Raw genomic sequence first — 13,935 nt, forward strand, 5'->3', positions numbered from 1 at the left:
CACCAATGTTTTACTCAAAACATTGGAAAAAGAAATAAGGCAATTGATTTTCGCAAATCAACTTAGGCCATTACAACCAGAGTTGGGTAAGGGAGTCGATTACGTGTGGGGAAGGTGTTAGCACCCCACAACGCCCCTTTCGGGTTCCCTATGACGGATTATTTCATGAATAATAGAGTAGAATTACTAAACTACCCCTATTTATTAGAACGATTATAAGTAAACTATCTACATGTTGAACGCGTGCAATGCAACAATCAAAAAGCGATAAATGAAAGCGGTAAAAGAAAGGACTTGGAAAGAAACCTTTGAAGCGTGCTTTTATATATTCAAAAAGAGTTAGGAGGCTTTTTGGCGCTCCTTCCCACTACACGCTCGCTCGCTCCTTTCCCTAGAACAAATATTAACTATGGAAATCAAAGAGATTTCCCTTCGACTTGTTCGAGTCTCAAGCTTCAAGGCTCATGACTCAAGAACTTAGTCGGGTTGGCTCTCAGAGAGGTTCCTAGGGCAGAGAATAGCTCAAAAATCCAAGAATCCTCAGCAAGAGGGTCCAAACGTCTGTCAAAAGTGTGGGAGGACGTGCAAATGACGTCCTATTTATAGGATTGAGGCGCAATACGGCCTGGGAGGTCAATACGGCCCGTACTGGGTTTTTGAACTACAGTACGGCCGTATTGAATTTGGTACGGCCGTACTGAAGTTCAAAAACATCAGTACGGCCGTATTGATTTCACTACGGCCCGTACTGAGCCATTTTGAACTACAGTACGGCCGTATTGAATTTGGTACGGCCGTACTGAAGTTCAAAAACTTCAGTACGGCCGTATTGAGTTCACTACGGCCGTGTTGAAGTTCAAATGGCTCAGTACGGCCGTACTGAACCTCTAGGAGGGCGTATTGAGCTCCAATCCTCGCACACCCTTATTCTAAGCTACTCTAAGACCTTTAGACCTACAAAGAATCACCCTAGGGTCTTCCAGGAGTCCTTCTGGCTGACTTTCCTTCGGTCTTCGAGAGTCTTTGAGCTTTATTTCCGACCCGGACAATTTTAGGGGTCTACACTCCATGCTACACAATATAAAACCAAGAAGCATCACAAATCATACAATTCTCCTTTTGGCTTTTTTTTGAAGATTAGGTTTGATATATATATATATATATATATATCAATTTTCTTTTTTAACTTTTGATTTGATTTCTTTCTCTCTTTTTTTTAATAGGAGATGCCTTTTATCTTTTGTTGCATTTTGAATACACAAGCTCTCGGTCACTTCTTTAGAAATGTACTAAAACCGGATTTGAATTTTAAACACACATGCAACTCAAATTAGGTCTAAATGAGATGAACTTTGCACATGCTTTTCTTACTTGTTTTCTCACTCACATGCCACGGTTTTAGCACTCTAAATTTGAATTTCAAATTTTCCAACCAAAATTTTCAGCAACCAAAATATGATCAAAGTCAAACTCACGGAATTAACACCAAAATTTTGAAGACAAATTTGATTCAAAGGAAACCTAAAAGCTAAGAAAACTACTAATGATCTAATATTAGTTTATGAACTCAAATCAAAACAAAATTATGGAGCACCACTAAAACAAATGGATTCGGCCAAAGTCCAGAAAATTTCAAAAGCAATTAACACAAAAGAGTAAAACAAGCATAGCTAGGAATTATGAACATTCAATGAACTACACATGACACTAGACATAGGATTCAAAAATTAAAAGACTCAAAGACACATATGACCGAAAATTTTTCAAGCAAGACTCAAGAAAAATAAAAGCACATAAGCTGAAATTTCCTAGATGCACAATTTGTAGAGCATGATTCATGGAAAGCAACAAAATCAAGAAGCATGTATGAATCATTTAAGCAATCTGAAAACTAGATCCATCAAATTTTAGGCACAAATTAGATCTAGGAAGGAATCAACTCAAAAATGACAAAGACACAAAGATTAACACAGATCAAAACACAAATCACTCAAAAGATAAGACACTTATCTCTTGAAGATCGAGCTCTAGATACCACTTGATGAGGGACTTCTTGAAGAAATCCTCATGAATGCTTCCTTAAACCTCTTCTCGGATCCTTGGAAGATTGGCAAGGACTTGAGGCAATGAAGAAGCGGCAAGTGTAACCAAGGTCACCTAACTATTTCGGATAGAAGGTGAGGAACCCTAACTCTACAAGGAGAAGATCTCAAGTAGGGTAGAAGAGAGGGTTCAAGGAGACTTTCGGAGGAAGAATTATCAAAGAGTATAATTCTCATATAATGATCCAAAAGTGACTAAAAGGTCCGGTCAAGGTGAATTTATAGGGAATGTAGTGCGATGGGCACGTCTAGCTTAACCTAAGGTTAAGTTAAACCATGGTATGGTTTAAATTAACCTTAGGCGACAAAATTTGAATATTCAAATTCAAATCTTGGTGCCAACCGGTCACCGCCCCATGTGCACTCTCATTTGGATGTAATTTGGTATCCATTTGAGTAGCATTTTGGTCACACCATGTGAATGTGTGCACATGGCCGAATTGCCTACTAAATGCCATACTAATTACATGTAAATGAACATACACATGCTAACCTAAATTAACTCTAAATTCACATTGCCATGAAATGAAAATCCTAATCTAAGTGGCCGAAATACAAGGCCCAAAATGCAATACAAGCCCAAATGCCCAAACCTAAACTACTCCTAGTCTACTTGAGCTTGAGTTAAAGCCCAACTAAAAAGTATGATGGGCTTCTCTTGAGCATGGGCCCATTCTTCATGTATCCTCTTTGATGGAATCATGCCTAGGAAGGCAAGAGGTGACATATTTAAGGGGCCAAGAGGAGTTGGCTAGACATGAAGGTTTGGGCCAGTCAAGGCCCAATGGGCCCGATGGGCTTGAAAGGCCCAAGTTGAGCTTCTCATGGACCATACTTAGTTTTAGCTATTTTCTTATATCTTGTATATATCATGTTAGTATAGGTTTCCTATATTTTGGTCTTGTATTTTGGACCACATAGAGTAGCATTTTTGGGCCATAGGCCTATTGGGCCTAGTTTTGGGCTTCATGGGCCTTTGGGCTTTTGGTACCCAATATTAGGCTTATTTTGTTTATTTTATTATTTCCTAATGTTTGTATTTCATTGACCATTGTATTTAGGTCATTAGATTAGGATTTAAGGAGGATTATTAGTTTAATTCAATTAGGCATAACTAGGTTTAATTTAGCATGCATTTAAGTTGCATTTTGAGTCACATGGATGGTGCCACCTTGGCTGAACATGTGTGACTCAAATTCAACCCTAAATGCACACTAAATCAAACCTAAATACACCTAGCATCAATGTGAACCGGACTTGCACATGTGAGTTAAGTTTTGAATTCAAAATTCAAAACTAGGTTTAATTTAGCATGCATTTAAGTTGCATTTTGAGTCACATGGATGGTGCCACCTTGGCTGAACATGTGTGACTCAAATTCAACCCTAAATGCACACTAAATCAAACCTAAATACACCTAGCATCAATGTGAACCGGACTTGCACATGTGAGTTAAGTTTTGAATTCAAATTCAAAATTTGAATTCAAAACTTGGCGCCACATGTGAAGCCTCCACATTGGTGCCAAGTGTCCCTAATTCCGGATCCATTTAAGCCTCCTCCTTCACTCATTGTAATAACTTTGATGCATATAGAAATTTGAGAGCCATTGAGCTGAGTTTCCTTTTCAAAGTCTCCGAAATTTCTCACCTCAAAAACCTTAGGAGAGTTCATCTCTTTCCTTCTCTTTGAAGTGAGGAATCCTTTGTTCCTTAAGCTTGGATGCTTCCATCCAAGGCTTAAGCCTATCCTATTCCAAGAATCCTTCCTTCTCAAGTGTTTGAAGTTTCGGTTCCAAGTCTCCTTTGAAGAAGATCCAAGCTAGGTGAAGAATAGGAGAAGAACAACATTCACTCCTCCTACCTTCTCCATCATTTTTGGTATTAAGAGCAAGGTTCTTCTTGGAGATAAGTTTCCTTAATTTTTTTGGTCTGTTTGTATTGTTGTCTTTGTGTTCTTGTGTGTCTTGTTTGAGTTTCATTTCGGATCTATTTGTTTTTGAAAAAATTTCTATCCATAGATCCATTGCTTTACCTTGCTTCCTTTGAGTTGTTTGATCTTTGATTTGTTTACTTTACTGTCCTAATTCGACTAGTATTGAGTAGATTTACTTGTCACGTTTAGATAGCTTCAAAAACAATTGTGAAAAGCATTCAACATAAAAATCTTTGTGAAAATTTTTGTGGAATTGAAATACCACAAAGGAGTTTAGTGATTTCCACTTGAAAAGGCTTGGTTATTAAGTGGCTCTTAGTAGCTCACCTCCCTTGATAGTGCAACTTGTACACTTAGACTTCCAAGTGCTATTTTTGTTCCTAGAAAAACCCAAAAATATTTTCTTTTTGCATAGCATATAAAAATTCTTTTGTTTAATCATGAGAAAATATTCCTCAAGTGGTAGTGATTCAAGCTCTCCAAAAAGTTTTTCACATTCTACTCAAAGGCTTAAATCACTAACACCTTGGACAAGGCAAGAAGTCTTAAAAAGAGAAAAAGAAAAACTTGAAAGAGAAGCACAACTTGCAATTTTAGAGGAAGAAATTCACATTCTTAAACAAAAGGAAGAAAATCTTTTAGCGAAAGAAAAATTGAGAAAAACAAGAGAAAAAGAAAGAAAAAAGGCATTGCTCTTAGGGAAGAATAAGGAGGAAAATATCTCCTCTAAAGGACTTGTGAGTGAAGAGAGTTGTTCTATAAACCATTTGCAAAATACTTTCTTCATACATAAAGACCTTAACTCTTACCCTTATGCTACCACTAGTCATGAAGTAGAGATTCTAGAACAAAATATTTTAAAGAAAAATGAATCTCAACTTCAAGATGTAGTGAAGAAGGAGTGGACTACACTTAGTTCCACTTCTTGTGCTACTTCCTTGGAGGTGCCCAAGGAAGATAGCCTTCCTCTCTTTAGGACTCCTTCTACCATAGTTGTTCTAATAAAGCACCCAAATTTTGGAATATATTTTTTGATAGATACATCTTGTCATATTTCATATTCTATTTTTGATCTTATGGGAAGTTCATCTTTATTTGAACTTAATTTGCACCCTTCCCTACAAGACAAAAATAGTTTATATGAGTTTTCAAGATTTTCCAAGACATTTTATCTACCAAACAATATGATTCAAAATTGATTAGGATGTTTTCTAGCATTTGTTTCTTTATATTTTAGGAAAATCCTAGGCTACCATTTAGGGTACTTTAGGCAAGATGTTGTAGTTTTTAAGAATCATTCTTTTCATTGTCTTAGTCATAGTGTCACTACATTTTTAGGATTTCATTCTAGATTATACTTAGAAGAGGATCCTATTTCTATTTTTAGGGATTCTCATTTTAATAGTTTAGTTTTCTTTGCTAGGCTAGTTAGAAGGATTCCCCTTAGGATCCACATTCCATTTTCTTCCTCTAAACATGTCACCTCTTATACATGGTTTGTTATGTATGTAGGTGATGATTCTTATTCCATGCATCTTCGTGATTTGAGGACAAATCCTTTTCAAGAGGGAGGGGATGATGGAATCATGCCTAGGAAGGCAAGAGGTGACATATTGAAGGAGCCAAGAGGAGTTGGCTAGACATGAAGGTTTGGGCCAGTCAAGGCCCAATGGGCCCGATGGGCTTGAAAGGCCCAAGTTGAGCTTCTCATGGACCATACTTGGTTTTAGCTATTTTCTTATATCTTGTATATATCATGTTAGTATAGGTTTCCTATATTTTGGTCTTGTATTTTGAACCACATAGAGTAGCATTTTTGGGCCATAGGCCTATTGGGCCTAGTTTTGGGCTTCATGGGTCTTTGGGCTTTTGGTACCCAATATTGGGCTCATTTTGTTTCTTTTATTATTTCCTAATGTTTGTATTTCATTGACCATTGTATTTAGGTCATTAGATTAGGATTTAAGGAGGATTATTAGTTTAATTGAATTAGGCAAAACTAGGTTTAATTTAGCATCCATTTAAGTTGCATTTTGAGTCACATGGATGGTGCCACCTTGGCTGAACATGTGTGACTCAAATTCAACCCTAAATGCACACTAAATAAAACCTAAATACACCTAGCATCAATGTGAACCGGACTTGCACATGTGAGTTAAGTTTTGGATTCAAAATTCAAAACTAGGTTTAATTTAGCATGCATTTAAGTTTCATTTTGAGTCACATGGATGGTGCCACCTTGGCTGAACATGTGTGACTCAAATTCAACCCTAAATGCACACTAAATCAAACCTAAATACAGCTAGCATCAATGTGAACCGGACTTGCACATGTGAGTTAAGCTTTGAATTCGAAATTCAAAACTAGGTTTAATTTAGCATGCATTTAAGTTGCATTTTGAGTCACATGGATGGTGCCACCTTGGCTGAACATGTGTGACTCAAATTCAACCCTAAATGCACACTAAATCAAACCTAAATACACCTAGCATCAATTTGAACCGGACTTGCACATGTGAGTTAAGTTTTGGATTCAAAATTCAAAACTAGGTTTAATTTAGCATGCATTTAAGTTGCATTTTGAGTCACATGGATGGTGCCACCTTGGCTGAACATGTGTGACTCAAATTTAACCCTAAATGCACACTAAATCAAACCTAAATACAGCTAGCATCAATGTGAACCGGACTTGCACATGTGAGTTAAGTTTTGAATTCAAAATTCAAAACTAGGTTTAATTTAACATGCATTTAAGTTGCATTTTGAGTCACATGGATGGTGCCACCTTGGCTGAACATGTGTGACTCAAATTCAACCCTAAATTCACACTAAATCAAACCTAAATACACCTAGCATCAATGTGAACCGGACTTGCACATGTGAGTTAAGTTTTGGATTCAAAATTCAAAACTAGGTTTAATTTGGCATGCATTTAAGTTGCATTTTGAGTCACATGGATGGTGCCACCTTGGCTGAACATGTGTGACTCAAATTCAACCCTAAATGCACACTAAATCAAACCTAAATACACCTAGCATCAATGTGAACCGGACTTGCACATGTGAGTTAAGTTTTGAATTCAAATTCAAAATTTGAATTCAAAACTTGGCGCCACATGTGAAGCCTCCACATTGGCGCCAAGTGTGCCTAATTCCGGATCCATTTAAGCCTTCTTCTTCACTCATTGTAATCACTTTGTTGCATATAGAAATTTGAGAGCCATTGAGCCGGGTTTCCTTTTCAAAGTCTCCGAAATTTCTCACCTCAAAAACCTTAGGAGAGTTCATCTCTTTCCTTCTCTTTGAAGTGAGGAATCCTTTGTTCCTTAAGCTTGGATGCTTCCATCCAAGGCTTAGGCCTATCCTATTCCGAGAATCCTTCCTTCTCAAGTGTTTGAAGTTTCGGTTCCAAGTCTCCTTTGAAGAAGATCCAAGCTAGGTGAAGAATAGGAGAAGAAAAACATTCACTCCTCCTACCTTCTCCATCACTCTTGGCCATAGCTCTAGTAGTTGGGCCCTTGGCCCATGGGCCTCCTCCATCATCTTTCCTCATATTGATTTAGTCTCATTAGTTCCATTTCATGTTCTTGAAGTTTTCCGAATAGTGAGGCAAGAGACATGGTTGTCAGATCTTTTGATTCAGCAATTGCAGTCACTTTCGGTTGTCATTCCCTACTCAAACATCTCAAAACTTTGTTAATAAGTTCTTCATTAGGAAACACTTTTCCTAGGGATGCAAGATGATTGATTATATGTGTAAATCTTTTTTGCATGTCTTGAATACTTTCATTTTGATTCATTCTAAATAATTCATATTCATGGATGAGAGTGTTTCTCCTAGATCTTTTAACATCATTTGTGCCTTCATGTGTTATTTTTAATGTGTCCCACATTTCTTTTGCATTTTTACAATTTGAAATTCTGAAGTATTCATCTATTCCTAATGCAGAAGTAATTATATTTTTGGCTTTCAAATTGTATTGAACTTTTCTTCTATCATCATCACTTCATTGATCTTTGGGTAAATTTTTTATTTCATGACCTACTACAATAGTGGGAATGAAATGACCATTTTCAACAGAATCCCATATGTTTAAATATATGGCTTCTATAAAAATTTGCATCCTAGATTTCCAATAATGATACCCTTCACCATTGAATATTGGAGGTCTATTAAAGGAGTTTCCTTCGGAAAATAAAAAATTTGATGAGGCCATTTCAACTCTTGAAGCTTTTAAGCCTTATACAAGAAACCTGCTATTGATACCACTTGTTAGTCACTTAGCCTCGTATAACTTAAGAGGGGGGTGAATTAAGTGTTCTAAATTTTCCTCTTGTAAAAGTTTTTCCAATTACTTTCTTATCAATTTATTTCATTAGACAAATTTGTATGTAAAAAATGATGATGTAGAACAACTCGAACACAATTAAATAACAAATAAATAAGAGTGTAGGGAAGAAGAATTGCAAACTTGATTTTATATTGGTTCGACCAATCCTGCCTACATCCAGTCCTCAAGTCTCCCACTTGAGATTTCCACTACTCTTGTAAACCTCACAAGACTTGAATCCTCCAACACCTCGGAACTCCCTTTCCTTGTGTTGAGATTCGAAAACCAACAAGGAGAAAAACCCTTTCTCCTTCACAGATCCAATGATCAATTGAGTATTACAGAATGACTCTCTTTTAAAGAGTAGATATTACAATATGATGCACCTTATAGAACTCTTAAAGAATTTTCAAGTAATTATGGCCATGAAGTTTTTGTACTAGTTTTTCACACTTGAGTTTGTAACCTTCCTCTGAAAAATTATAGGTATTTATAGACAATTGTATCTTAGGTTATGTCTTTTCATGAAGAGTTGTAACTTTCTATAATTTTTCAGAAAATAGGCTCTGGTAATCGATTACAAGACTTGGTAATCGATTACAGCGGTTTAAGTTCAAAATGTTTGGAACGTTGTATAATTTAAATTCAAATTTTGAAGTTTTATCTTCTAGTAATCGATTACAAGGGTCTGGTAATCGATTACCAGAACACATTTTATATTCTGAATTTGAACTTTTAACTTTAGAAGTTTTCTTCTTCTGGTAATCGATTACAAGGGCTGGTAATCGATGACCAGAACATGTGTTGCATTGTTTCATAAACTTTCATGTAGAAAACTTTATATCAATAATTTCTTTCACAAATCTCTTTTAAGAAATGATTTGAACTATTCTTTAAAGCTTTTGTTAAGTCTTTCGAAAACATTTTTACTTCCTTTCAAAATATTTAAAACTTGCTTAATTTTTAGAGAGATTAATTTGAGGTTTTTGAAAACTTATTCTCAAGGCCAAGCATACTTGCAATTCTAAAAGATTTTTTTACATACTTAGCTAAGTTGACAAGACGTATCTATGTACCACTTGAGATCTTGTTCAATGCTTTAGCTCAACCTTGATTCTTCTTCAATGCTTTATAATCACTTTGGCATTATCAAAATATTTGTGCATATTTTCTTCCACATAGTTTATATATATATAAATATTTTTTTAATTATATTATTAAGCGGGGTGGGGGCGAGGGCGGGGCGGGTATTAACATCCCCGTCCCCGCCCCCGCTCCCGATTTTATCAATCGGGGAAAACCCGAACCCGATAAACACGAGTTTTCCCCGTCCAAATCGGGGCGGGTTCGGACGGGTACTCACGGGGGTGGGTTAGATTGTCATGCCTACTTCCAACACTTTCTCATACTCTTTTAGTGTTATCTCTTACCACACATTTTAGATTCAATTTAACAATTGATGAACAACCTAGAGAATATAAATTTCAAATATAACCAAAAACAAAATGCATGAGAATGAATAATAAATGCAATTGAAATCCCAACATTTTCAAAATTAAGACAAAAATTCATCATTATGGAAAAGACAACGAGAGCTTCTACCATGTAAATAAAGCAGCCAACAAAATTCAATTTAATCATTACATATACAACCAAAACTTAATTTGAATGATTTGTCATTAATTAATAAGATGCATATCTTCTTCTGTTTGTTTCTTGATCATGAAATGTAGAAGATTTTAAAGATGCAACAAGAAATTCATACTAAATGCATAAAGCTATAAATGAACCGACCATCCACCTTATCGTTAGGCTCCTTTTTCTTCATTATCAATAGTAGGACAATCCTTGTTTCCTTCTATTGCATCTTCCTCACTCGTAAACTTCTCTTCAACCAAATTCTTTTCAGATTCATTAACCACTTCCTCAATCACCCTAACCACATTTAACATCAAATGGAAACATATAATCAATAACCACCAACAAAAACACAAGACTCTTTTATGGGAACTGTGATATGAATTTCCATTGATATTAAAGTTATGAATACAAAGAGTTGTTTACTAGGAAATTTCATTGGACTGTGTACCCTAGTTCCCACGTCCAACACCATCATGCTTGAATTCATTTATGCAATTAGGACATTTGATATCATTATTTATAGAAACAGAAGTTAAAGAAAGAAATTATTTGTTAGTTGGCGATAATATTTACCCTTATCCCATCCCACTATGATGTTCAAATGCTCTTTGTGGGCATCCATCTTCACCAACTTGACAATTGATAAAATTTCATGATCTGATCAAAAATACCTTTGAAAAAATGAAAACAAAACCAATGAAATCCTCAAAATAGTAAATTACAGTAACAATTTAAACTCTCAATTATATAATGTATTTGATTTGATTGGAACTCTCCATTGTATAATGTATTTGATTTAATTTGATATCTCCCTTTGAACATAACTAATAAACATACTCAAATGAAAAGAGTCCCATGGGTTTTCAAAAAACCCACATGTGGCTTACGTCCATCTGTTAATACAAAATTGTTCACAACTAAAATCCAAACCTAAAAACACAAATGGAATTTTAAAAACACACAAACATAGAACAAGATTTTTGACCTAACAACTCTAATCGCATATACAATTAAACCAAAATACCCATCATGTCACTACTAACTTTAGGCCAAGCCTCAAATCGGTGAGAAAATACACAACCTATATCCAAGTTTATGGGAAATTGAATGATTTATCATTAATTAATAAGATGCATATCTTCTGTTTGTTTCTTGATCATGAAGTGTAGAAAATTTTAAAGATGCAACCATTGATTTAGACTAAATGTAGAAAGCTTTAATGAACCAACCATTCACCTTATCCTTAGGCTCCTTTTCTTCATTATCAATAGTAGGACCATCCTTATTTCCTTTTGTTGCATCTTCCTCACTTGCAGACTTCTCTTCATCCAAATTCTTTTCAGATTCATTAACCATTTCCTCAATCACCCTAACCACATTTAACATCAAAAGGATACATATAATCAATAACTACCAACAAAAACACAAGACTCTTTTATGGGAATTGTGATATGAATTTTCATTAATATTAAAGTTATGAATACAAAGAATTATTTACTTGGCAATTTCATTGGATTGTGAACCCAATTCCAACGTCCAACACCATCATGCTTGAATTCATTTATGCAATTAGGACAGTTGATATCATTATTTATAGAAATAGAAGTTGAAGAAAGAAATTATTCGTTAGTTGGCGATAATATTTGCTTGTATTCAATCCCACTATGATGTTCAAATGCTCTTTGTGGTCATCTATCTTTACCAACTTGACCATTGATAAAATCTCATGATCTGATAAAAAATACCTTTGAAAAAATGAAAAAAATATCCAATGAAATCCTCGAAACAATAAATTATAGTAACAATTCAAACTCTCGATTGTATAATGTATTTGATTTTATTCGAACTCTCCATTGTATAATGTATTTGATTTAATTTGGTATCTCCCCTTGAATATAACTAATAAACATACTCAAATGAAAGGAGTCTCATGGGTTTATAGAAAATCCACATGTGGCTTAAGGCCATCCGTTAATACAAAATTGTCCACAACTGAAATCCAAACCTAAAAACACAAATAGAATTTGAAAAGCACACAAACATAGAACAAGATTTTTGACCCAACAACTCTAATCGCATATACAATTAAACCAAAATACCCATCATGTCATTACTAACTTTAGGCCAAGCCTCAAATCGGTGAGAAAATAGACAACCTATATCAAAGTTTATGGGAATTTGAATGATTTGTCATTAATTAATAAGATGTATATCTTTTGTTTGTTTCTTGATCATGAAGTGTAGAAAACTTTAAAGATGCAACTAGAGATTTAGGCCAAATGCGAGAAGCTTTAAATGAAACAACCATCCACCTTACCCTCAAGCTCCTTTTCTTCATTGTCAATAGTAGGACCGTCCTTGTTTCCTTTTGTTGCATCTTCCTCACCTGTAGACTTCTCTTCATCCAAATTCTTTTCAGATTCATTAACCACTTCCTCAATCACCCTAACCACATTTAACATCGAAAGGAAACATATAATCAATAACTACCAACAAAAACACACGACTCTTTTATGGGAATTGTGATATGAATTTTCATTGATATTAAAGTTATGAATACAAAGAATTGTTTACTTGGAAATTTCATTGGATTGTGAACCTAGTTCCCACGTCCAACATCATCATGCTTGAATTCATTTATGCAATTAGGACAGTTGGTATCATTATTTATAGAAACAGAAGTTGATGAAATAAATTATTCGTTAGTTGGTGATAATATTTGCCCTTATCCAATCCCACTATGATGTTCAAATGCTCTTCGTGGGCATCCATCTTCACCAACTTGACCATTGATAAAATTTCATGATCTGATCAAAAATACCTTTGAAAAAAATGAGAAAAAAACCTAATGAAATCCTCGAAACAGTAAATTATAGTAACAATTCAAACTCTCGATTGTATAATGTATTTGATTTGATTCGAACTCTCCATTATATAATGTATTTGATTTAAGTTGGTATCTCCCCTTGAACATAACTAATAAACATACTCAAATGAAAGGAGTCTCATGAGTTTACAGAAAACCCACATGTGGCTTAAGGCCATCCGTTAACACAAAATTGTTCACAACTGAAATCCAGACCTAAAAACACAAATGGAATATGTAAAATACACAAACATATAACAAATTTTTTAACCCAACAACTCTAATTACATATACAATTAAACCAAAATACCCATCATGTCACTATTAATAATATTTATAATATAATTATAAATATTATCAATATAATTTTTAAGATAATTATTATAAAAGTTAACAAATTTATTGCATTTGAAAATTTTTAAAATGAGAATATTATTAATTCAATTAAAATTCTTAATAAAATGAACATTGAGACAAGTAATAATGATAACCAGTTACGTTTTTTTAACTAAGTTGTTCATAGTTTAAATCATTATCTTGAATATGAAATAAATTATGTTAGGATTGGAATACCTGATGTGTGTTCACAGTTCCGATAAAAATTAGTCACTATTTTTGATAATGAATAACTTGTACCAATACCATATTCGTCCAAAATTAAAATTCATAATAATTAATATTTTAAATATATAATTTTTTTTATAATAAAAATTTAAGATTATAGTATAATGTTGATTTTAAATATTGACAAGTTCATTAAAAAAATATTAAAACTTAATTTAGAAAAATATGTAAAAGAACTTAGATAGAAAGAAATGGACGATTAATTTATAAGTATAATATGTGAAATATTAGTTCCTAAATATAAAAGATGTAGAAGGGTTTCTATGGTCATCTATCTAGACTTTGAGAGTGTTATGGTAGGGAACGTTTAATAAGAATGGAAAGTAACCATGATTGACTATAATGCTTTAACTAAATCCTAATAGAAATTTCCTAGTTGAAAGTAGATTGAGAAGGTTATTGAGTATGTGGTGATTTGATCTATGACTCCTAGCTTTAT

General features: G+C 34.2%; 1 long non-coding RNA gene across 1 annotated transcript; it reads right to left on the bottom strand.

The window, feature by feature from the left end:
* Window positions 1–8,937: 8,937 nt before the first annotated feature.
* LOC145956564 (uncharacterized) lies at window positions 8,938–12,953 on the bottom strand. Its single transcript, XR_014432809.1, has 4 exons — window positions 12,581–12,953; window positions 12,324–12,451; window positions 11,243–11,375; window positions 8,938–10,300 (listed from the first exon to the last, which is right to left on the bottom strand). It is a non-coding gene; the product is annotated as an uncharacterized LOC145956564 (long non-coding RNA).
* Window positions 12,954–13,935: the final 982 nt, after the last annotated feature.

Source organism: Cajanus cajan, chromosome 3 (assembly GCF_000230855.2).
Source record: "Cajanus cajan strain Asha chromosome 3, NIPB_CcT2T_4, whole genome shotgun sequence".
Lineage (NCBI taxonomy): Eukaryota > Viridiplantae > Streptophyta > Magnoliopsida > Fabales > Fabaceae > Cajanus > Cajanus cajan.